Consider the following 23,802-nt stretch of genomic DNA (forward strand, 5'->3'; position numbering starts at 1 on the left):
AATAAAAATCAGAAGGTAACAGATGCCTAGCACTGCTTCTACCCTGCCTGCAACAAGTAAGTTATATTTAACATTAAAAAATAATTCAATGGAACCATGTGCAGACACAATACCTGAATAATCATGAGATTGTACCACCATATCCAGTGTGTTTCCCTTTCTCTTAGTGTTAATCCTACTTCTTCCTTCACCTCAAATTGACAACTGTAAATAGAGCTGTTGAGGAATTTTCCCCACCAGAAATGTAGGTCAGCTGGAAGTGCTCTCACAAAATGAAGGGATTTTTTTTTTGTTTTTTTTGTTTTTAAAAGCACAATTTCACTTTTCCCTGGAGAAAAGTGAGATTGCCTTCTGCACTGACAGCTGTCAGGGAGCTGCAGCAAAACTTGTGGGTAGGCAAAGGGGTCAAGGACATGACACATTTTGAGCAGGTTCCACCCACTTGCAAGTGTCAAATCTAAGACTGGGCTTCTAGAGAAGAGGTATGCAGGCTTGGCCCTTTTCCAAGAGTGATGGGGCTGAATGTATTTCTGAATCTCTGAAAAAGATTGGGACCTGGATGGCCCATACATTTTTTGCATTTCTATACCACTTTTCCTTGAAGGACCACTCAGCACTAGAGATGGCGGACATTCAAAAATTTCCATTTAGGGGGAAAATTCTGACAGATGAAATTTGATGTTGTTCCAAAGAGTAAAAACTCTTATTTTCAAAAGTAGTAGATATAAAAAAAAAAACTAAGATTTTTTTTTTAATTTTTTTTTTTAATAATTGCGTGTCAAAGTTTATGCTTTTCATATTTCTACTTGACGGATAAGAGAGTGCATAATACAGCAGGTGATAAAGTGTCAATTCATGGAAATATTCCCTTTTTTAAAGATGACAATAAATTTGAGTAAGGTCAGCTGCTAAGAAAATATCCTGTGTTCTCCGGCAGCGTACCCTATCTGTTTTAATGAAAGTCTTAAACTTTAGGTTAGTTTTCCTTAAGCAAACTGTTTCATTAGAATATAAACAGAAGAGAAAAAAAATCAGATGTTTCAATGTGTTAACTAGGAGTTTTTAATGTTTATGAAAGTTTTCCAGCTAGCTCTACCAAGAACTTAACAAAGCTCATTTTATACTCACAACTCTCCTGGTAGACACCATTATCCTCATTTTACAGGTAAAGCACAGACAGGTTAAGTGATTTAACCAAAGTCACAGAGCAAGTTGTTTTGCTGAGCCAAATAATCTAGGAGTCTTTACAGTGCTATCTAGAAATAGCAAAGTGTCATGGAGCAGGGTCTTAGGGGTGGCTGTGACGTCCCCTAGCTCCCCCTTACCATGCCAAGTTTGCCTCAAAGCACCCTCATGTCTTGCCAGCCACGTCTTTGATGTTATGGTATAATAGGGAGGCTGCCTATTCATCCTTTTGGACACGGTTTCCTGCTGTCCCCTGGTCCTGTTCTATAATGGGTTTCTCAGTGCACCCCAGTCTTATGGGCTATGCATGGCTCCAACTGCCCCTTTACCATGGCCCAAGCCTCGTAGATGGTACCAACGTTGTTTGGTCTGGGCTCTGTTGTTAAAAATGCGCAGCTTGCATCTTGCACCTGATAAGAAAGAAATACTGCCCAAGGCTCCTCTCTCATGCTGATTGCAGAAGCTGGAATTCAATTGACTGTGGCCTTGGGGTATGAACTTTTGGCGAACTGTTGTAGTTTCTGGGCATGCTTAATAAGCCGATGCATATTTACCTCTCCGCCCTGCATACTTAAGTAGCAAATTATACTATACATGCGATGTATGTAATGATGTAACTACATGTATGCTTGTATGAAACGGAAGTAGCTGTAAGAGTTCCGGTGTCTGCACACGTGCTCAGGAGAGAGAAGATAAATTCCATTTTCCATCAAACACAATTAGTTTGTCAGAAGCTGATTTGGGCATCAATGCCCCACTCTGACCTTGTTTGCAAACAAATATATATCTTTTTGTGCCGGCTGATGTTTGTGTGTCTGTGATCTTTGCGGGCCTCCAAAGAAACGAACCGCTTTTTGCAACACTGGCTTGCACCGCGCCCCTCTGGGCACTCATAGAATCACAGCCACCTTCTCTGGGGCTGGGGCCCCCACGCTACTGTAGGTCCCCTAAGAGGCCTCTTCCACCCCCTAACAGCCTCACCCAAACCACTAGCATTTTATACAACAAGAAGCAAAACACAAGCCCCTGTGCTGTAACATAAATTCAAGCTGCTCATCTATAACATTATTCCTGCCACATCAGGGGTGCTCTATCCTTCCCCCAGTCCAGCTTCTCCTCTCTGCTTGCTCTGGGAGAGCTGTTTCCCCTATAGCTACTAGCAGGGAACTACCCTTCTGGCCTCAGCCCTGGGTTTTATATGTGGGCCAGGCCCTGTCCCTTCTGGTCAGCTGGCCTCTGGCAGGTGTGGGCCATTAGCTCCCTCTGGTTGCCCTGGTAATTAGCAGCTGGGGTTCCCCACTCACTGCTAAAGAGCAGGGCACTTAAGTGCTCTGCAACACCAAGCTAACTCTGAGCAAATTACTTTGGTTACTGGAAGTAGCATAGATTCATTAGTGCAGTGCTCTGCTGCAGTTAATTTATATATTGCTTCTCAGCAGCAGTAACTACTACAGTTACACTGCTCAGGTACCCAAGCTAACCTATTTTAGAGCAAGCTCAGATATTTCCGTACAATTCTATATTGTGCCATGTAGACGTAACCCTAGGTACCACTGTTACTAAACAACAGCAAAAGTTGGCCACACTAACTGTAAAACAGTGCTGCTTTCCTGCCTACTTCATGGAAAAGTAAAAGTTAAATACTAGATGTATAAGGCATGGGTTCTGTCCCTGTGTGCACCTTTTCTTTGTTACTGCAAGATATCATCCTGTGTTACCAGATAATGCCAGCCTCTATTACTTACAATGCAACTAGATGAGGGAGATAGAAAAGTTTTAACAAGTAGATTAGCAGTTAACAATGATTCTGCATACCAAATGAAATAAAGTCATACTGTAAACATTCCTCTCTTCTTTTAGGAAGGAAAGAGACCCTTAAAATAATATAAGGTATAACTTGGATAAGTCTAGATTTTTAGATCTCTAGAAAAAATTGCTCCAAGATAGAGTTAAGGTAGGAAAAGGCAGGTGTGGTTTTTCTATTAAATAATAGGAAGAATCAGTGTAGGCCTTGTCTTATAAGAAGGGAGCTACAGAAGAAATACTTAACCTTTCTTTTAAATCCAAACATTTACATCAAATATATATTTGTAAAAATATTTCACAAAGAAAAATCCTTGTCCTTTATACAAGGCAAGCATATTTCCCTGCATACTTAGAAGAGTGACAGGTCCTTTTTCCCATCAGGGTGGAGCCAGAGGCAGTTTCCCAACCTGAGAATGAATATACTCCCCACAGTCATTAGGAATTCAGATGAACTTTCACTTTTGCCCTGGCTCCTGTTAGAACCAACACTGTTCTAAACTCCTGTACTTACCAAGATCTCAAAGTACTTACAGTTTCTGGCAGTTTCCAAATCCAGTGGATTCTGGGAAATTTCAAACTGTCCACTAATCCACAGCCTTATAGTATCAGGATTTACTGACATTTTCATCTACCTTGAGCCCACAATGGTACTAAAGTAGCTCTCAAAGAAGCTGTTCTTAGTTTAACTGACATCAACTCTAAATCAGAAGGTACGTGGAAATCCTGAGGAACTATATCCCCAGCTGGTGCAAATTGGCATAGTCCTTCTGAAGTGGAAAGTGATAAGTAGATTTACACCAGCTGAAGTTCCTTGCAAGTATTTTCTGGGTGGCTTCCAAGTATTTAAAAGCCATTCAAAGGGTTGAGAATGGTTTTCAGAACAGTGAACTATTCTAGCATAGGAAATGTATGAAAACAAAACAGCTTAGTATCAGAATCAGGTCCCACTGGTGTATCCAGTCGGCTCCTGTTTCCCATCTAGTGGAAGAACTCTACTGACAGGGATTCTTTGTTGAAAACAGATAAAGTTAACTTTCTTAGCAGCAATGCTATTAAAGGATAGAAAACAGAGTCCTTTTAAACTAGGAAATTCAATCTCACTTTCCCTTTTTATCTTGGTTCTGCCAAGGATTTGGTGCAAGCTATTAAAAGGTGGGCAAACAAACTGGAATTACTGCATAATTTTACACTGCTGTAAGTGTAGAGGCATATCAATGTCACTGGGGCATATATACAGGTGGGATAACACTCAAAAATTAACTTCTTGACTGCTTATAACAGAGCAAAATGTTTCTTCCCTGTCTTGTGGGTGACAGTGTGATTGTATTGCTGCTTTAAGGCAGGAACTGTAACTTGTTGGATTTTAGAAACAAAACAAAAAACCCTACTTCTTGCACATGGGTCAGCAGCCACTGCTCTTGACTCAATCACCCCGGCTTGGCATTATCACCACTGACTGAACACCATCACTATGTTTGCACACTACTTACCAGTGGAGACCCCACTGGGTGGAGGTCTTTATGGACTGCCAGAATGGGAATATTAAACATGGATGAACTGATAATAGACCAGTGTGTGTGGTCTATTGCTATATAGAAACTAAAAATAATTACTGGCTATAAAACAAGCACTCTGCCTCAAGGAGCCTGCAATCTAATTTACGTAGAAGCAACAGATAATTTATGCATGAACACAAAGAGATCATCAACTAATTGTGTGTGTCATAAGAGAGGGAAGGATTAAGTAGTTACAAAATACAAGTAGGAGAAAGCCACTTGGGAAACCTGACTTGATTACAATCATTCTGAGTTGCTACATTTTGTTGATTTTTTTGGGTGCATTTTGCTTCTAGTGGGAAGGCAGAGTATACTGAATCAGTGTTATTTTAACACAGCTATGACTGGACAAGATAGTAATACTAAAAAAGGGGGTCCACTAGTACACCTTTCTTGGTGGAAAGGTAAAAGGCAAGAAGTGAGGTTATAAAAGGAAGGAAACAAGGTTGCTAGGCATCTTAGTGGAGATAGGTACCTAGCAACATGGTAATAGGGGCAACATGAAGCATAGAGATGTGAATGGGAGCAAGGACATAGGTCAAATAGGCAGAGCAAAAGATGTGCAAAGGGGGCTAATAGGTAAATGGAGCTATGCAGGGGTAGAGTTTAGAGCAGGAGTAGGCAGCCCCTGGCATGGGTGCCAGAGCATGGCATACAAAGGCATTTTGCTTTGCACGCATGCCTTGGAGCAGACAGCAGGGAGGGGACCGGGTCTATGCTGCCACAACAAGGATCAGGCCCCTTATGGTTCCCCCACCATCTCCCCTGGCATGCTAACGTCTTACAAGCGAGGTTGTGGGTGTTTTGGGCACTCTGCCCAAAAACATTGCCAAACCCTGGTTTAGAAGAACCAAGAAGTTTCTTCTAAGTAAAGTTGTGCAGGAGGGAGATTTGTGGGAAATTGAAATGGGGAGTTTGTAGCGTTGGGAGAGCAGATGACTTTTTTTTTCAGAATGTTGTGGACAGGGTTCATGGGAAAGAAGTGAGTCAGGGAACCTAGAGAGAAGAGGATTGCAGTAGTCAAAGTAACAGCTGATTCATAAAGAACAAAGATTTTGTCAGCAGGACAGAGAAGGCAGCCCAGACTTTGGAGATAGCCAAATCTTATTCAGTCTGCAAATGCTGGGACAGGATATGTAAAGAATGTTGATTTAGTGACTTCAACGTAAGTTAGAAATCCAGACATGTTTTATTTGGAACTCTGTCTTCTTTAATACTGACTCTTTCTCTCCTGTTCTAACCCTGAGTATCACTTAACCTCTCCTTTGCATTTTTTTTCACCTGTCCAAAGTGACACTATAATATGTATTTGCTTCCTCACAGGCATCTTTAGAGGTTTAATGAGTTACTTCTCACGAGATGCACTGATGATGAAACTGATAATAATAATAATACCCTGTGTGGCTGTTGTTACATGCTCTCCTGCCAAGTCTCACTGCTGACGGGCGATACTTGTGAATTCAATTCTGGCACTTGGCAATGCAGCTATAGGTTGCAACCAGCTATGAAGAAGGCTGACCAAGCTACAGTGGCTCTGAGGTCTCTCACCACAAAAGGAGGTTCCAATGAAGGGGGGATAGGGCTAAAAGAACCCTTACCCAACTCTTCTTCAGTAGTAATGGCAGGTCCAAATCTCAGAGGAGTATCCCACCCTTAGATTTCTAACATATATGCTAGTTAAACACTTCTGACTGACTTTGTAGCACACACAAAACCCCTTATTTTGGCCATGTCCCTTATTTGTTTGCAAAATAGATATTTTACTGCTGTCTTGCTTTAAGTGGGGGGAGAGGAACGGGGTGGGGACAGGGACTATCCAATTTCCATTGAGATGCACATCTCATTGGAATATCTTTAGAAACAACCTAAGGCAAACAAAAAGCAGATCCTGACAAAGTAATTAGCAAATGAGAGATTGTACAAGCAACAAACACACACCTATATTATTTGTCTTACTCTGAGGACTTTCTGGCTCTAAAACATGGTCTAGTTCAGGAGTTGGCAATGTTTTTGGCCAGAGTACTCCATGCCTCAGCTTGGCATGCCAGGGGCAGACTGCAGGAGCCATGAGGGGCCTGATCCTCATTGCTGGTGGAGGGTGCATGTGCACCTTCGGGTGGAAGGCGGGGAAGGGGCCAGGTGTGCAGAGTGTGCATGCAGCTGCCACCAACCACAAAGCCAGCATCGGCACTCCAGAGCCCAGCGCAGCTGTTTGCAGCCTACCTGCTGCCTGCTGCAGCTGCTCAGAGCTTGGGGAAGCTGTGGCAGGCAGCTGGGAGGCTGTAAACAGTTTCAACAGGCTCTGAAGCCCTGGCACTGGCTCCATGATGATGGTGGGTGCACACGTGCCTCTGGGCAGATGACAGGAGAAGGGCCTGGGGTAGCGCAACCCCAGCCACTTCCCTGCTGTCCAGCTGGAGGTGCACGTGCAGCCGTACCACCACGGAGCCCAGCCAAGTGCTCCGGAGCCCAGTGCAGCTGTTTGCAGCATCCTGGCTGCAGCTGGTCTGGACTCTGGGTAGTTGCTGACAGCCACACAGCCTGGGCTGTTTGCAGCAGGGCTTGCAACCCAGGCTCCATAGCTGGCAGCAGCTACCTAGAGCCTAGGCCATTTTGGCATGCTGAGCAACATGGTCTCATGTGCCATGCTCTGGCACACCCTCAGAGAACTGAGGGTTGCCAACCCCTGGTCTAGTTGTTTTAATACCTTTGAAAATTTAAAGTTACCAGAGAAGAATGTGTCGACAAAATATTTCTCCCAGGTATCTTTGAACTGGTCTGCTTTTTAGGTACCTACAGAAGAGAACTAGGTGCCTATTGGGAATATAGATCCATTGAAAAATGTTACTGACCTTTTAGGAGATAAAATAAAAATGTCATAAAAAGCAGCCTGGATTCCAGCTGGTCCATGCTAATTTTCCTGTGAACATTATTATACTGACACAGCATGGAAGAAAATCTTTATACCTAAAATATTTTGATGAACTTGTAGATCATTCAACAAAAGCTAGACAGACTTTAAGTGTTTCAAGGAGGAGTATCATTCACTAGGTAATTTTGGGAAATATTTCCAAGGAGCTACAGATTGAAGAAATTTGCTGTTTTCAAGTTAATGAAGACAACCAACACCAGCAACTGACTTAGCAGGTATCTGAGCCAACATCCAAAATGTTACCATTAAAGACGAAGGATTTAAAATCTCTTGAGTATTAATAGCAAAATGTAGAGTCAGTTTTACTAGATGAGGATGGATGTACAATGGCCACTGTAAAGTTTGGCTACAGCTTCACATATACTCAGAATCACAGATACCATTCCACTGATTTCAAGGCAGATTTCCGACGTTTAAAGCTGTGCTGGTTGAAAGCATTTGCAGAAGCACAACTCTAAACATCTGTTTGACCGGCACTTTGGGACCAGTTTTCATTATTGTTTGAACTTTCTTTTTATATAAATTTTGTTTTGTCCCATATAAACTTCATGCATTTAATTTTAAGTAAAAGAGAAGTCTCTTTTTTGTCAGGCTGTATATGTAAGCATATGCATAAAGCAATATTTCTAGCACAGGCAAACCTGAGGATGTAGACATGCATGTAATAACTGAACCATTCCCAGATGTCACTGATTGGGAACCAGTTCTCAGCTGTGTTAAGCGCTGTGGCTGCAATACCGAGGCGTGGAAGCAAGTGCCTAGATTGCCTCAGAATAGGTGAAGGGAAGGAGGGAGGGGAATACCTGTACTTATGCTTTGGGATCACACAGGGTGGGTGACCTGTGGCTAGGGGAGTTTTCAACTTTTCTGCTTTCCCTTCTCTTCTAAACATGAGTTCAGTAAAGTACAGTAGGTTGCACTTGATCACACTCTACAGCATGCTTGCCTGACTTGAGGGTGCCTGGATGGGCAGGGAGTACTTGGAATCACACTGTCAGGGCTGGGGAGGGAATACAGTCCAGTAGGGGGTGATAGCAGGGCTGGTTGTTAGAAGCTGAATCAGTTGTTAGAACTATTGCTCATTGAATAACTGAGTGGCAACAAGAGGGATAAAAAGGGAGGAGGGGGGAGTAAAGTTCTGGCTGCTTACCAGAGGCCAGTTGCAGCATTTGTGGGGGGGGAAGGAAGGGGGATGGAGGGAGAAAGGACTTAGGAGCAGTGCAGTGTGGGATGCCTGGAGAACTAACCAGACCCATATTATGGAATGTTTAGTGTCCACACATAACACTGAACTGATTCACAGTGAACTGGTTCAAAGTAGTACTGATTGTCAAGGTACACTTCTGAACAGTTCCAGGCAGCTTTGTTTGCATTTAACAGGCTTATATGATTGCCTACTTAAGGTTTAAACTACATTTAAACAATTCTAAGTGTCATGTGTGTCCTTATCCACAGGAGATACACTTATTCCTTAGCACCATGTTCTCATCTCCCAAAGCCTTTGTACTTCTCTCTTCTTAATCCCACAGCAACATTTTTTGACATTCTCTACATGTGACTAAATTTCTCCTCTTCCTGCAACCAGGCATCTGATCTGCTCAGGAGAACAGATGCCTGGTTGCAGGAAGAGGAAATTGGGAAGGTAGGGAGTTGGGGAGGTCCTCCATCTGAGGTCAAGAATCCTAATATTTTACTTATTTTGAACAGTTTGGACCCTGAAAGATTTTCTTAAACTAAATAATATTATTTGTAGCATTTTCATGTTTTTATGTTTACACATGTATTTGCTCAAAATTCTAGAAGAAAATAGAATGAATTTATTTTTAAATACCTTGAACACGAGATGTTATGCATTGTTTTTAAATAATCAATTAAGCTTTCGAAATATCACACTGAATTACAGGCAAACCAAAATAAACAAGAGTTAAGTGCCTGATCTCCCCATTTACTCAATGAAAAGAGAGGCTCTTCCAAAGGAGATTCTTACTCAATGCCTAGGTGTTCTGGAGTTGCCTAGGGCAAGACAGAGGGGTGGCCTGAGTTTCTGCTCCAAATTGGAGCATAGGCATGTGACTCAGAACTGCACAATAAATGCCTTGATCATGTTAGGATCCACACTACCCAGGGGGGAAGGTGTGTACCTGAACCAGGATGCCAAACTTGCACTGACAGCAATCCTGACTGTAATGCAAAGCACATCACCTCATGTTTGTTCTTGAATACGAGGACATGTGGTTCCACTTTTTCACATAATATCCTTATGGTCAGAACATTTGTTCAGGAAGTGAAGCATTTAAATTCTAGGCCTTTAGCAGACAAAGGGACTTAATCCCAAATATTCCCTACCCAAGGGTATGAGCCCCACGAGGTTATAAACCAGCAGGCTATGAGCCCCATCCACTCTCTTTTGAAGGGGACCCCTGATCAGCCAGTGATTAAAAAGGAAATAGTTGTGGCAGCCATCATTCCCCGACCCTCCTTTATGCCTGCGAAACCTGGACTGTCTACCAGTGTCGTGTCAAGAAACTAAACCACTTCCACCTGTGCTGCCTGTGAAAGATACTAAAGATCAAGTGGCAGGACAGGATTTCGGACACCAAGGTGCTTGGAAAATTAGTTCTCCCCAAGATTCACACTCTACTGAAACGGGCACAGCTAAGATGGGCTGGCCACCTTTCAAGAATGCCCAACACGCGCCTGCCGAAGAAAATCTTCTATGGCGAAATGTCAAATGGAGTATGTTCTCATGGCGCACCAAAGAAGTGGTACAAGGACACCCTAAGGGTGTCACTAAAAAGTTTTGGCATCAACCTGGAGGTGTGGGAGCAAATCATTTGTAACCATCCATCCTAGAGGTCATCAATCCGGAACAGAGTACTGGCCTTTGAACAGCAATGCACGGCAGAAACAATGAAGAAATGTGTCCAGGAAAATGAAAACCTCTTGTACCCAGTCCTCATCGCTTTCCTGCCCCTGCTGCAGCAGACTGTTGAAAGCAAATATCGGGCTTATAAGTCATCTACGAACCCACATGACCTAGCCTCTACCCTGCTCCTTTCTCTTTTCTCCTTTTTCCCTTTTTTCCCTTCTTTTTCTCTTTTCTCCCTCCCTGTTTCTTTCCCATTTCTTTTCTCTCTTCTTCCCCTCTTCCTCCGACCCCATTGGATGCTGTTGTCTTTGCCTACATAGGACAAACAACAGTTGTGACAGCAGAGATGAGAAGCCAGGTCTCCCTCCTCCCAGAGAACTCATCATTGGAGTCTGGCTCCCTTTTGTTGTTTCTCCTTCTGGCCCCATAAATCTCATCATCTTGGCTGCCTGGTAGCAAGTGAAGAGGTAGAGCCTAAATGTTAGGAAACTGTCTTGGAAACTGGGAAATATGGATTTGAATACCTTCAGGGTGAGATAGACCTAAAACTCGGATCTTGTTGTTTCTAGGGAGAGTGTTTTAAACTCTAGATTATTGTGAAAAAAATTGGGCACCATTATCACTGTCTGTGTTTAAGGATGAGCATGACATGCTGTGTTTATAAAAACATCAGTGCTCCTGATGTCAGGCTGTCTTAAAGCCTAATACTTGACTAACAGATCTGAGAGTTGGGTGGATTTTTAATGCCTTCTACCACCAATCTAGATCTCATGGGAGCTTAGTTGGGAATTAATTGTTTAGATACCTGATTCAGAAATAGGACATGTATTGGATTCACTTCCCACAAGCGTGCAAAGATTTTGATATGTATTTTCCAATAATCCTTAAATTGATTTTTTTTTTGCAAGATAAGGGCCTCAAACATTACAATGTGGTAGAAGCAGGTAGATCCTGGAGCCTCAAAAAGCCTTACTGAAGGCTTGGAGACTACAGAAGTCTGTCTTTCTTGTTGTGGGATCAGGGCATAAGTCTTATACTTACATTTAAATCATCTTCAAAATTTAAGACTTCAGAAGAGTGAGTATATACTGCTATCTTAAAGGAAAGTGTAAGTAGCACTCTAGCAACTCATCTAGAGTCCCCTGGAGGCTTCAGCACTTGACACATTGGAGTTCAGCGTAGTTTTACAACCATCTTCATGACATCCTTAAACATTGGAACATGGCTTAACATGACTTAATTTTAGGTCCAAACATTTAGAGCTTGGGGGAAGGGTTTGGCTCGGGGTTGTGATTGTTTTGTTGTCTGACAGGGAAAAGCTTTACAAAACTGAACTCAGTTCTTTTCAATATATTTAAATATACAATTGGTGAGAAGCGCTGGTTTGGAATAAAATCCCTCAGCAATGCTTACAGCAACGTGATAGTGCATGTAATGCTGAGTAGAAACAAAGATACCCCGAAGGTCTGTGCTCATCATCACAGCTGAACAATATGCAGAAAGCATGTAAGCAGAATGGGTGGTGAAAAGAAAATTATATTTTCAATATTCATTCACTTGCAAATAATGTACGATCACTTGCAAACAATCAGAGACTATTTGCAACAGAGTAAAGGTGTTAAACCTAATTCTGAATCTGAAGTGTCCCTTTAACATGCAAATACTCTTGTAATAAACAGAACATGATATGAAATAGCAAGTACTTTTATATCACTTCTTCAAAGCGTTTTAATGTTTTTAATCCAGTAATATTTGTAATAACTCATTAGTACTTGGCAAAGAACCAGATGAAGAACAAGCCTGCCCCACTCCCTTAGTGCATTGCATAATTAGCACAGCAAGAACACCATGTGCTTCTAGGTCTGGAGCTGCTAGGTTTCCACTGGGCAAAACCTAATCAAGAATTGCTTTACAGCCAAAGCATATCTGTCCCATGGCAGAATCAGCCACGAAGTTATTTAGCTTGGGAATTTGCCCTTCTGTCTATCTGGCAGCAGAGTTGGCCTTTCCTCACTGAGTCATCTGCTCCCTTCTACCTCCGCTTGAATGGTCTCCCATCTACCTAACTCCCATATTTTTGGCTCCCTCCTAGCAGCCCTTGCTGTACCCACTTGCTCCTTCCTCCTTCCTTGTACTTTTTATGCCTTTTCCCAGTAATGTTTCCACTTTGGATTTTTTTAATTTACTGAGAAGCGGTCTAGAAATACCTTATTAATATTTAAACAAATAAAGAGGAGAAATACCCAAATGCTTTTAAATAAGAAAAACAGTTGTTAATACACAAAATATGGCATTTATTCCTACTATGAGCAAGTGAACTCCAGGAAAGCTTTGAGGAATAACCCAGACAAGCTCTTAGGCATGATCCTCATGAAGCATGAGGACTCACTAGACTAAACCAATTGATAGCAGACTTATAAGGCAGCCCACTACCATGGCAATTTTTTAAGTTTCCTAAGAATGTTGGTTTCGGTGGGAAGGGTTAGCTTTTATTTATTTTAAATTTTTGTTGCTTATAAACAGGAGAGAAGAGAGTACCTGAATACACCCAAGGCATGACGGCAAGGGAGAAGGGAATGAAATGCAAATTAGAGGTGCTGAGCCACTGAACCAAGGTGGTATGGGAAATTTATGGGGAATAGTCACATTATAACCTCACTGTCCTCTTTACTCTAGTTGTATGAAGTGGACAGCCCTAGAAATCGGAAAGGAGGGCATATAAGTAAAACACACCATCTTCAGTCAAAAATAAATTTTCAAAAGGAAATTGTAAAGGTGCATGGCAAAAGCTTGCTATATGAAATAGGCCATGAAACAAATCCCAGTCCTTTACCTAAAAAGCGGATTTGTTCTTCATGCTATTTATTTATTTAATGTAAGCAGTTTTGGCTTATTGTTTCAACCATCTTAAAGCGATGTCATCAGCAGTGTGAAGAGCTTAAATGCCACCCGGTAGCCTAGTAATGGACATGTGTCAACAATGTGGGACATTGTTTGAACTTGTCCACATGTCATTCTTCACGCTAAGACTGCTCTTATTGCAGGCCAATAGCCTGACAAAAAAGGTAAGTCCCTGCATAACACATGCAGTATGAAACAAAGCACACCTTATCATCCTTTAGTTGGCATGTAACGGTGCTGTAGGTACATAACCATGTACGGGATTCACGGGATTCATGAACTCCAACTAGCTTCAGGCATCAAGGACAACAAAAAGTCCTTTTTCAGATATGTGGGGAGCCGGAGGAAAAGCAAGGGCAATGTTGGACCCCTGCTAAACCAGATGGGGCAACTGACAACTGACGCCCAGGAAAAAGCCAACCTATTAAATAGGTACTTTGCGTCAGTCTTTCATCAGTCACACGGGATGCCCATGCCTGCTATGGGACAGGGAAATCTGGGTGAGGGGGATCCCCTACCCTCCATCAATGCTGACCTCGTGAAGGAACCCCTTGAGAAGCTGGATACCTTCAAGTCAGCCGGCCCTGACAATCTGCACCCCAGGGTACTCAAGGAGCTGGCGAGCGTCATAGCCCAGCCCCTGGCACGGGTCTTTGAAAACTCCTGGCGCTCTGGTGTAGTGCCTGAAGACTGGAAGAAGGCCAATGTGGTGCCGATCTTCAAGAAAGGGAGGAGAGTGGATCCGGCTAACTACAGGCCCATTATCCTGACTTCTATCCTGGGGAAGATCTTAGAAAAGTTTATTAAGGAGGCCATCCTTGAGGGACTGGCCCAGGCTAACATCCTAAGGGACAGCCAGCATGGGTTTGTTGCAGGTAGGTCTTGTTTGACCAATCTCATTTCCTTCTATGACCAGGTGACCTATCACCTGGACAAGGGAGAAGAGATTGATGTCATATTTCTTGACTTCAAAAAAGCTTTTGATCTGGTATCTCATGATCACCTCTTGGCCAAACTGGCCAGTTGTGGCCTTGGCTCCACCACGATCCGCTGGCTGGGAAATTGGCTTCGTGGTCGGACCCAGAGGGTTGTGATTGATGGCAGTCACTCATCGTGGTGCCCTGTGACCAGTGGGGTCCCTCAAGGCTCTGTCCTGGGACCCATACTGTTCAACATCTTCATTAACGATGTGGACATTGGAGTCAGGAGTGGACTGGCCAAGTTCGCCGATGACACCAAACTTTGGGGCAAAGCATCCATGCCAGAAGATAGGCGGGTGATCCAGGCTGACCTGGACAAGCTCAGCAAATGGGCAGACGAGAACCTGATGGTGTTTAACACCGAAAAATGCAAGGTTCTCCACCTTGGGAGGAAAAACCTGCAGCACCCTTATAGGCTCGGCAGTGCTATGTTGGTTAGCACTACAGAAGAAAAAGACTTGGGGGTCATCATTGCCCACAAGATGAACAGGAGCCTGCAATGCGATGCTGCGGCTAGTAAAGCGACCAAAATGCTGGCGTGCATCCATAGATGCTTCTCGAGCAAATCCCGGGACGTCATTCTCCCCTTGTACTCGGCCTTGGTGAGGCCGCAGCTGGAGTACTGCGTCCAGTTTTGGGCTCCACAATTCAAAAAGGATGTGGAGAAGCTGGAGAGAGTCCAGAGGAGAGCCACGCGCATGATCAGAGGTCAGGAAAACAGATCTTACGATGACAGGCTGAGAGCCACAGGACTCTTTAGCCTGGAAAAGCGCAGGCTCAGGGGTGATCTGATGGCCACCTGTAAGTTTATCAGGGGTGACCACCAGGATCTGGGGGAACGTCTGTTCACCAGAGCGCCCCAAGGGATGACGAGGTCGAATGGTCACAAACTCCTGCAAGACCGTTTCAGGCTGGACATAAGGAAGAATTTCTTTACTGTCCGAGCCCCCAAGGTCTGGAACAGTCTGCCAGTGGAGGTGGTTCAAGCACCTACATTGAACACCTTCAAGAGTAAATTGGATGCTTATCTTGCTGGGATCCTATGACCCCAGCTGACTTCCTGCCCTTTGGGCAGGGGGCTGGACTTGATGATCTTCCGAGGTCCCTTCCAGCCCTAATGTCTATGAAAATCTATGAAATCTATGAAACCATGGGGCAAAGACCATGTCCTAAATCACTGATTCAGTTTAAGCAGAGATCTAACAAGTCTTGCCAAAAAAGAGAAGTGGGAAGGTGAAATGAAGGCCAGGGATTCTAAATCCAAGATCCAGAGGGGGCTTTTCTGGCTCTGCAGGTGGCTTACTGGTTCAGGTTTTTTTTAATTGTGTTTAAATATGATGTTTTGTGATAGGGATGTAAATGAAAGGTTCTTATAGGGGAAGGAATGAGTTTTCATCAGGAGAGAGATGAGAAAAGGAGGAAGGATGGGAAGAGGAAAGGAAGAAAAAGTAGTGGATGAAGCAGGAGGATGACTGAAGCATTAGGATTACAGAGACCTAAGTCTGGCCACAAACAGTGTGTCCAGGTAGCACAAAGTACTGCAATGCAGAAATAAGCAGCCCAGAGTACTATAAGCAGTAAAGCTCCATTGGCACAGTACTCTGTCTGGGCAGAGCCAAGGGGCATGCTTATGCAGCTATACTGCTTTTAGCACCCAAGCTAGCTCAGCACAGACACGCCAGAGAGCATGTAGCAATTGAGGAGAGAGATAGGAACAGGTCAAAGAGCAAGACTATTATTAACAGAGAAGTTTCACGGTGTGGTCCATGGAGAGCAGGCTGGCTCCTTATTTCCAGCTGGTTAACTGAATAAAATAGCTAACAATGCATGAAGTATTTGATTACATGATTTGGCTTTGTTAAAGCATTGCTGTGGTGGCCACAGGACTGCTGTGCAGTAGTGACCTAGCTCTCTGCGAAGCCATGGTGGGAAAAATTAGAGACCCTCTGATTTAGTAAGTGAAAAGAAATGTGAGGGTTCACATTTTGAGACTGAACGGTTTTCATGAGGTCAGAAAGCTGCTACTAGTGGGGAGTCCACTTTTCAACAAGACATGCTCAGAGTGTGAAATGAGTGTCTTGTAGAGAAGAGACCCCAGCGCTTGATGCCCTAGATGACTTTTGGCTGTGTGCAGAGGGGCTGACCAACCCTGCATTCACTTCCTCTTCCATGTGGCTGCTGCTGACTACAGGTCTGGATCAGCCAGGCAGTACAGTGTATTTCCCATGAATTCTCTCAACACAAGTAACCTGTCAGCTTTGACACACCGTTCATGAACCCCCACTCCAATCTAGACCAGCAGCTCCCAATCTGTGGTATGGGCACACCTGTCAATGGTACATATTGACAGATTTATTCTAATTACTTTACATGACAAAAATTTGCTGATGGTACTTAAGGCTGAATGGAAAAATTTGCTGGTGGCTGTATCATTTTAAATTGGTAGTGCACAATCTGTCAGAGTTTAGGAACTTCTCTAGACTTCAGTATAATGCTCTAATTAGTGGGTGAGGTTAAGATTGCATTTCGAAACACAAAGCAAAGTTGTCATGTAGCCATCTTAAAGATATTCTTACAGATGTCTGTAAAATGGCTGTACTATTTTTTTCCCTCTGTACTGTTCTTATATAACTATATTGCTTAAACTATGGATTCAGCCAGTTGGCATGAAAATACTTGTCCTGTCAGAACAACTCTGCATATGAAGTTCAAATAACCAATCCATCATTTCATCTCCACTTGTAGGCCTGCCATATCTAAACCCATTGTCCTTTATGTTTCTTCTCTTTATCCCTAGGCATTTATGACTTCATTTGATCTGAATCTAATTAGGTGCACAAGAATGTGAAAAGCAAATCAGAAAAAACAATGATCCTAAAATTGAGCTTTGTAGCAAGCTTTGTAGCTCCCCAGTCCCAGAAAAATCCTAGAAATCTCAAAGAATGGGAAAAGAAGCCACATTACAATTATCAACATACGTCATCTTCATGTTCAACTTGAGTCAAATTTTTTATTATCTTTGATAGGGATCTACAAAAGCATTTGAATTGTTTTTGTAGATCCCTACCTCCATTCTGCCTGAAAAAAAAATCTGTATTTATTTCAAATTTATATAGAGGGTTTTAATCCTAAACATTCCTTCCAGACCCAAAATGGGTTCATGTTTAAGGTCAGAGCCTAAGGCACTGGACTTTGCCATGTTTTTTAACAGACCTTGTGCAGATAAAATTCTATGCAATTCTTTGAAAATGAAGCATATTCAAGATTGTTGAGTGTACAATTGAGCAGAACTTTCCCATTTGCTCATTTCACGAATTGGAAAATAAAATTAATGTCTCATGCTACTCGAGCCAAAGCCAGAATAAAATAAACATACATTATTAAACAGTCAAATGTAGTCCATCCATCTAGTTCTCCCCATCAATAAATGCCCAAGTGTAACTAGAAGAACCTTGAAATCAAGGTATAATTAGTTTTATTAGAGAAAGCAAGTTCTAGCTGAGGGTTCTCATCTGGAAATGTCCTGCTGCTGGCACTGGGACAGATCAATATAAGGCTAGTCAGCTCAAATATTTCAGCTGGTCTCAGTAGCTATGAAGCAGATTGATAAGAGGGAGGGTTATTCAAAGAAGTGTATTGATCTATGCACCTAAATGACTAATTTGAACACATAACAGGTTAATTCTGCACCATTGAGGTCAGAATAATCTCTGCCAGACTTCAGGCATAGACCCTAAATAGCCAAGAACAAGCCATGTATGATTTTACAGATTAAAACTAACATCTAGATCAGGTCTGTCTAACTTCTAAACAACTGCTGCTCTTGTGGTCACATCAGTGGAGGTTACGTACCCATGGGCTGTACCAGGGTGAACCACAGACCCTCCAGGCTGCACACTAGGGGCGTGTGAAGCAGGCCCTGTTCAATTCGGATTCAGATTCAGCCCGAATCAGGGACAGTTGATTTGGATCACTGTTCCTGATTTGATTCGGCCAAATCTGAGTCTGAAGATTCGATGCCGATTCAGAGAATATAGACATAGACACAGCTTTAAATGTTTTTTCTACGTAACTCAAGATACCAGAGCAACTTGCAAATGCTGCGAAGTTGGGCACATAGACCATCCCACAGGAGTGCAGGGGGGGGCCTCCACATGCTCAGTGGTGAACCCAGAAGCGCTTCACTCCATGCGCCCCAGCATCCATAGATTTCATAGACACTAGGCACTGGAAGGGACCTCATGAAAGCATCGGGTCCAGCACCCCCACCACCACCACAGGTGGGAAGTCAGCTGGGATCAACTGACCCCAGTAAGAGAAAAGTATGACTCTGCTAGGACTCAAACCCAGAACCTTTGCATCCCTTCACCTTCTAGAGGTCTAATATGCTACCCACAGCACCACAGAGCCACTCACTAGCTAGATCTGCCTGCTGCCTAGTGGTATATAGAAAAAAACATTTAAAGCTGTGTCTATGCCCAAATCTCCAACTCTTTCCAAATTGATTCAGAGGGTTTCGATTCAATTAGGAGAGATTAGAGAGTCCTCTGATTTGATTCGGATTCGGAGATTTGGCCACTGAATCAGGCTGAATCGCATCAGGGATTGAAGCTTCACACAGCCCTACTGCACACCATGTGGACACTTCTCTTGCTGCACTGTACATCTGCATGCCCTCACACTACAATTGCTGCACTGTGTGCCCTCAGTCCTAGGCTCACCCTCAGCTCCCTAGGCTGGACCATGCTGCACTGCCCCACCACCTGTGGCAGGACAGGCAGCAAAAGCTAGAAGAGGGAGAGGAATCCTGGAGATCCCAGCTGCTTTTGCAGCCAGAGAGTGAGGTTTCAGGAACATACTGAAAGATTTTCTCTTGAATAGGGCTGAAAATCTTTCAGGATGTTCCTGTTAACTAAAACCTCACCCCATCTACAGAAATAGCCACAGATGCTACAAACAAGCACAGATAGAACAGACCCAATCAAATTATCATAGTCCAGTGATACGGAATCCACGAACAGATGGAGCAGACCCAGTTAACTCATGGTCCAATGGGGATGAGGAGTCTAAGCATACATGACAGACCCCTATAATTCATGGGCCAGTGGTAATGATCATAAATCAAGTTTAAGAATAAATTTGTTAAGACTCAGATTTAGAAGCAGCATATATGAAAAATTACTGTAGCCCGGGTGTACCCAGGGTATGTAGCCTCTTTTCTGATTGAAAGGAATTGCCAGCAGGCAGGGGTGCTGTGAGAGAGAACTGCAAGCGGAGTGCAGTCTCCCTGTTCCCTATACAGCCAGGCCAGGACAATATTAAGCTATATACAAATGTATTAATATTTACAGGGAACCTTAAAAGATAACTGTTAATATAAAACTGATGCAGATATTTACATATAATATACAACTAATAACCTTGTTTCCCTACAATGAATGACCATGGCTGGGGTTCAGGTAAGTTACAAGTAAAAACAGGTAAGTAATGGGGAGGGGTCCTAGCAGGACCCCAATATGGATCTTACGTTCTAATGTTCATTTTTTTACTGGTACAGAAGCACACACTTCACAAGATACAATATCACAAAATATAAAATACAATATCATGAAATATAAGGCTCAATATCAAATTATAAGGCACATAAGCATAGAAGTAACCTTAAACTATTAAAAGGGTCCCCAAGGCCCCGCCACATTCCTGGGGCCTGGATTACGCTCTAGTGACCCATGAGGGAATCCTTTATTGCCCCTTGGGCCTCACACGAAGCCCCCTAGGATGCTCACAAACTCAGAAGGGACCCTCCCCAGTCCCTCTTTCCAGAAGCCACTTTCTGCCCAAGAAGGGTTTACCCTCCCCTGTGGGAACCCTATTCCTCAGCAGCTCACAAATCCAGTGTCCAGGCGAGTGGTCCTCATCCCCTCAGGTGAGTGACTTCTTGTTTAGAGAAGCCTCTGGAACCTCTGGCTCCTCCTGGGCTGCTCCCTGGTCAGAGCCTCAAGCACTGTCGCGTGCTCTTGGGGGGCTTTGGCTTTTCCCTCAGGGTTGGAAGCCCAGACCACCTTGCATAGCTCCAAGGCTGGGTCCACTCCCAGACCCTCCATGAAGTGTCTCCTGCACCGGGTTCCCTGCCACATGCCAGGAGATGGCGTCTTGAGCTGCCAAGGATGGCTCCTGGGGTCTTGCTGGCCCTGTGCACCAAGAGCCATGGCCACATGCCAGGGGTTGCAGACCTGAGCCTCTTGCTCCCAGGGTCTGGCTCTGTGCTGTGTGCTGGGAGCCCTGGCTGCACTCCAGGGATTGCAGACCCAAGCCTCTTGCTCCCAGGGTCTGGCCCCATGAGTTGCACTGAGCACTGACTATGGCTGAAGCTGTCCGCCTCTCCTGTCTGGCGAGGGGCTCTTTAGGGCAGCAGCAGCATCTACCCACAGGGCAGCTCACCCCCAGCTCATCTTAGTCCTACTCTCACCTCCGTTCCTTGATGCATCTCTCACATGCTGGGCACACTGCTCCTTTTATTTCCCCCAGGGACTCTGCCCCCAAAGTCTGTTGGGCCTGAAAAGTGCAGTTCACAATCAGGTCCAGACTCTTGGGCAGTCTCCTTCCTGTTCTTTCCTGATTGGTGGAAATGAGCCACCAATTGTGTTGTGAGTTTTCAATCCATTGTTGGATTGGTGAAAATGCTCCACCAGTTACATTGGAGATTTCTTGAGCCCAACGTGCTGGCCTCTGTTGGCAAGTCCACCACATTATGCTTGTAGCTGCTTCAGGCTACTGAGTGTGCTTTACAATTACACAAAGTAAGGCTCCTTGGAAAAAACAACAACAAACAGATTGCAGAATGCAACAATTGTCTACAAAAAGACTTTACTGAATGTCTAGCATTGTACAGACACACACACACTGCTGTAAATATTAAGTGAAGAAACTAATAGTAGCCTGCAATTCTATTAAAATTAAATCCAAATGTCTGCTGAATTCTCCTTTTGCTCACCCTATAGTTAATACAGGCTTCATGACATTACTGAGAGAAAGGTCATTAGTAGTGTTAACCTGAAGTCAGGCAGAAAGCAGGAAAAGGTGGCAGTTTAAGAGATTAACTCCATTGAAGACATAAGCTTTCATAAGTGATAGCCTACTTGAGGGGCTGGCAAGCTTTAGCAAACAGCTTGCTACCCTGCCACCACCAGGGGCCTTTGCCCACTCCTGCAACAGTGAGCAGAGGCTGCAGGGAGGAAAAGCAGCTCTTCACATGGGCTACCGCAGCTGGCTGAAGCAACCAGAGGGATCCCTTTGCCATAAGTAAAACACTGACCAGATCAAAAGGCTGAGAAATTGACAAGCCTGTGGTAAGATGGGGCCAGATCACCCCTTTAGGCTAGGGACAGAAATTACACATAAACCAGTTTAAGTAATCAGAAACTGCTTTAAACCTGGAAAAGAACAGAAGTTCAGTGCACACAAACCAGTTTCAAAATGGCAGAAACTGGTTTAAGATAAACCTAGTTGAATATAGTATCAGACTTAACTGAAAGTGAAGGCTTTGGCTTCCATGATCACAGTCCACTCTTTGGTGAGAGAGGCAGTGGTCTGCTGGGGAGGGATGGCCTCCACCTCACTCCGCTGGGGAGGAGGCTTTTCTCAGCCAGACTGGCTGACCTGTTGGCTGGGCTTTAAACTAAACCTGCTGGGGGTTGCAGGGATTATCACCACTGCTAGCCCGCTGGGCAACTCTTGTAAATCTAGTAGGTTAAGGCACTTAAGGGAACCCACCTCTACTCTAGCCCTGGAATGATATGTGGGGAAGGCAAGGGCCCCCAGTGGGACATTTGTCTGCCTGTACACCAATGCCAGGAGTTAGGGGAATAAATAAGGAGGAATTGGTCCTCCTGCTAAACAAGAATAACTATTACCTGATAGGGATAATGGAGACCTGGTAAGACTCCACGTATGACTGGGCCACAGGTAGATGGCTATACCCTGTACAGGTGTGATCGTACAGATAAAAAGGGTGGGGGTGTGGCCCTCTATGTCAAAGATAGCTATACATCCCTCCAGATTGACATTGGCACCCAGGAGTGATGACTGGAGTTTCTCTGGGTCAAAATAGTGGGGAATATGGCTCAGGGGACATCATGGTAGGAGTCTACTATAGACCTCCTAACCAGAAACAAAAGCTGGACCAGGAATTCACCAGGGAACTGGCTGAGGCTGCATGCTCTTGGTGCATGGTTGTCATGGGAGACTTCAACTACCCGGACATCTCATGGGAAGAGCACTCAGCCAAATCCAATTGGTCGCAGTTTCCTCATGTGCGTGTACAAGCTCTACCTGACTCAAGAAGTCTATGGGCCAATGAGAGGTAAAGTGTTGTTGGACCTGGTACTGGCCAAAGGGGATGACATAGTCAGTGACCTAAGAATCGATGGAAAGCTGGGTGATAGTGACCATGAATTGATCACCTTTACTATCCACTGCAAAGCTGGCAAGTCAGTCCAGCAATACAGAAGTCCTCAGCTTCAGGAAAGCTGACTTTGACAAGCTCAGGAGGCTTGTTGTTGAGGTCCTAAGGGACCACGACTCGAATGGAAGAGGAGTCCAAGAGGAGTGGTTGCTCCTCAAGGGAGCAAGGAATGGCCCAAGGGATGTCCATCCCATCTCGGAGGAAGGGTAGCAAAAGGATGCAGCAATCCCCTTGGCTCAGCAGGGAACTTGAAGACCTCCTTCACCTCAAAAGAGAGACTTATAAAGGATGGAAGGTTGGAATGACAAAGGAGGAGTGCTCAGCACTGGTCCGTACCTGCAGGGAGTGGATCAGGAAAGCCAAGGCTGCAACTGAGCTCCATCTGGCTTCACATATCACGGATAACAAAAAGTCCTTTTTCAGATATGTAGGGAGTCAGAAAAAAAGGAAGGGTAACACTGGACCCCTGCTGAATCAAATGGGACAGCTGATAGCCAACACCCAGGAAAAGGCCAATCTGCTTAATGGGTACTTCATGTCGGTCTTTCATAAGTCCAATGGGACCGCCTAGCCTAGCAAGGCATGGGATGGCCAGGGTGAAGGCATATTTATACCCAGCATTGGTGTTGATCTAGTAAAGGATCACCTTGAGAGGCTGGACACCTTCAAGTCAGCTGGTCCTGACAGATTACACCCTAGGGTACTCAAGGTTGGGCTATGACACCTGCTAGCTCCATTGGCAAAAATATTCAAAAAATTTGTGGCACTTAGGTGAAGTACCTGAAAACTGGAAGAAGGCCAATGTGATACCCACCTTCAAGAAAGGGCGGAAAGTAGATCCCAGGAATTACAGGCCAATCAGCTTAACCTCAATCCCTGGTAAGATTCTTGAGAAAATTATCAAGGACACCCTTCTGGATAAGCTGGCTGAGGGCAACATACTGAGGGATAGCCAGCATGAGTTGGTCACGTATAGGTTTTGCCTGACCAATCTCATCTCCTTCTATGACCAGGTGACATATCACCTGGACAAGGGAGAAGAGATTGATGTCATATAACTAGACCTTAAAAAAAGCCTTTGACCTGGTGTCCCATGACGTCCTCATGGA

This window comes from Crocodylus siamensis, chromosome 4 (assembly GCF_052110815.1).
Source record: "Crocodylus siamensis isolate JL-2025a chromosome 4, ASM5211081v1, whole genome shotgun sequence".
Taxonomy (NCBI): domain Eukaryota; kingdom Metazoa; phylum Chordata; order Crocodylia; family Crocodylidae; genus Crocodylus; species Crocodylus siamensis.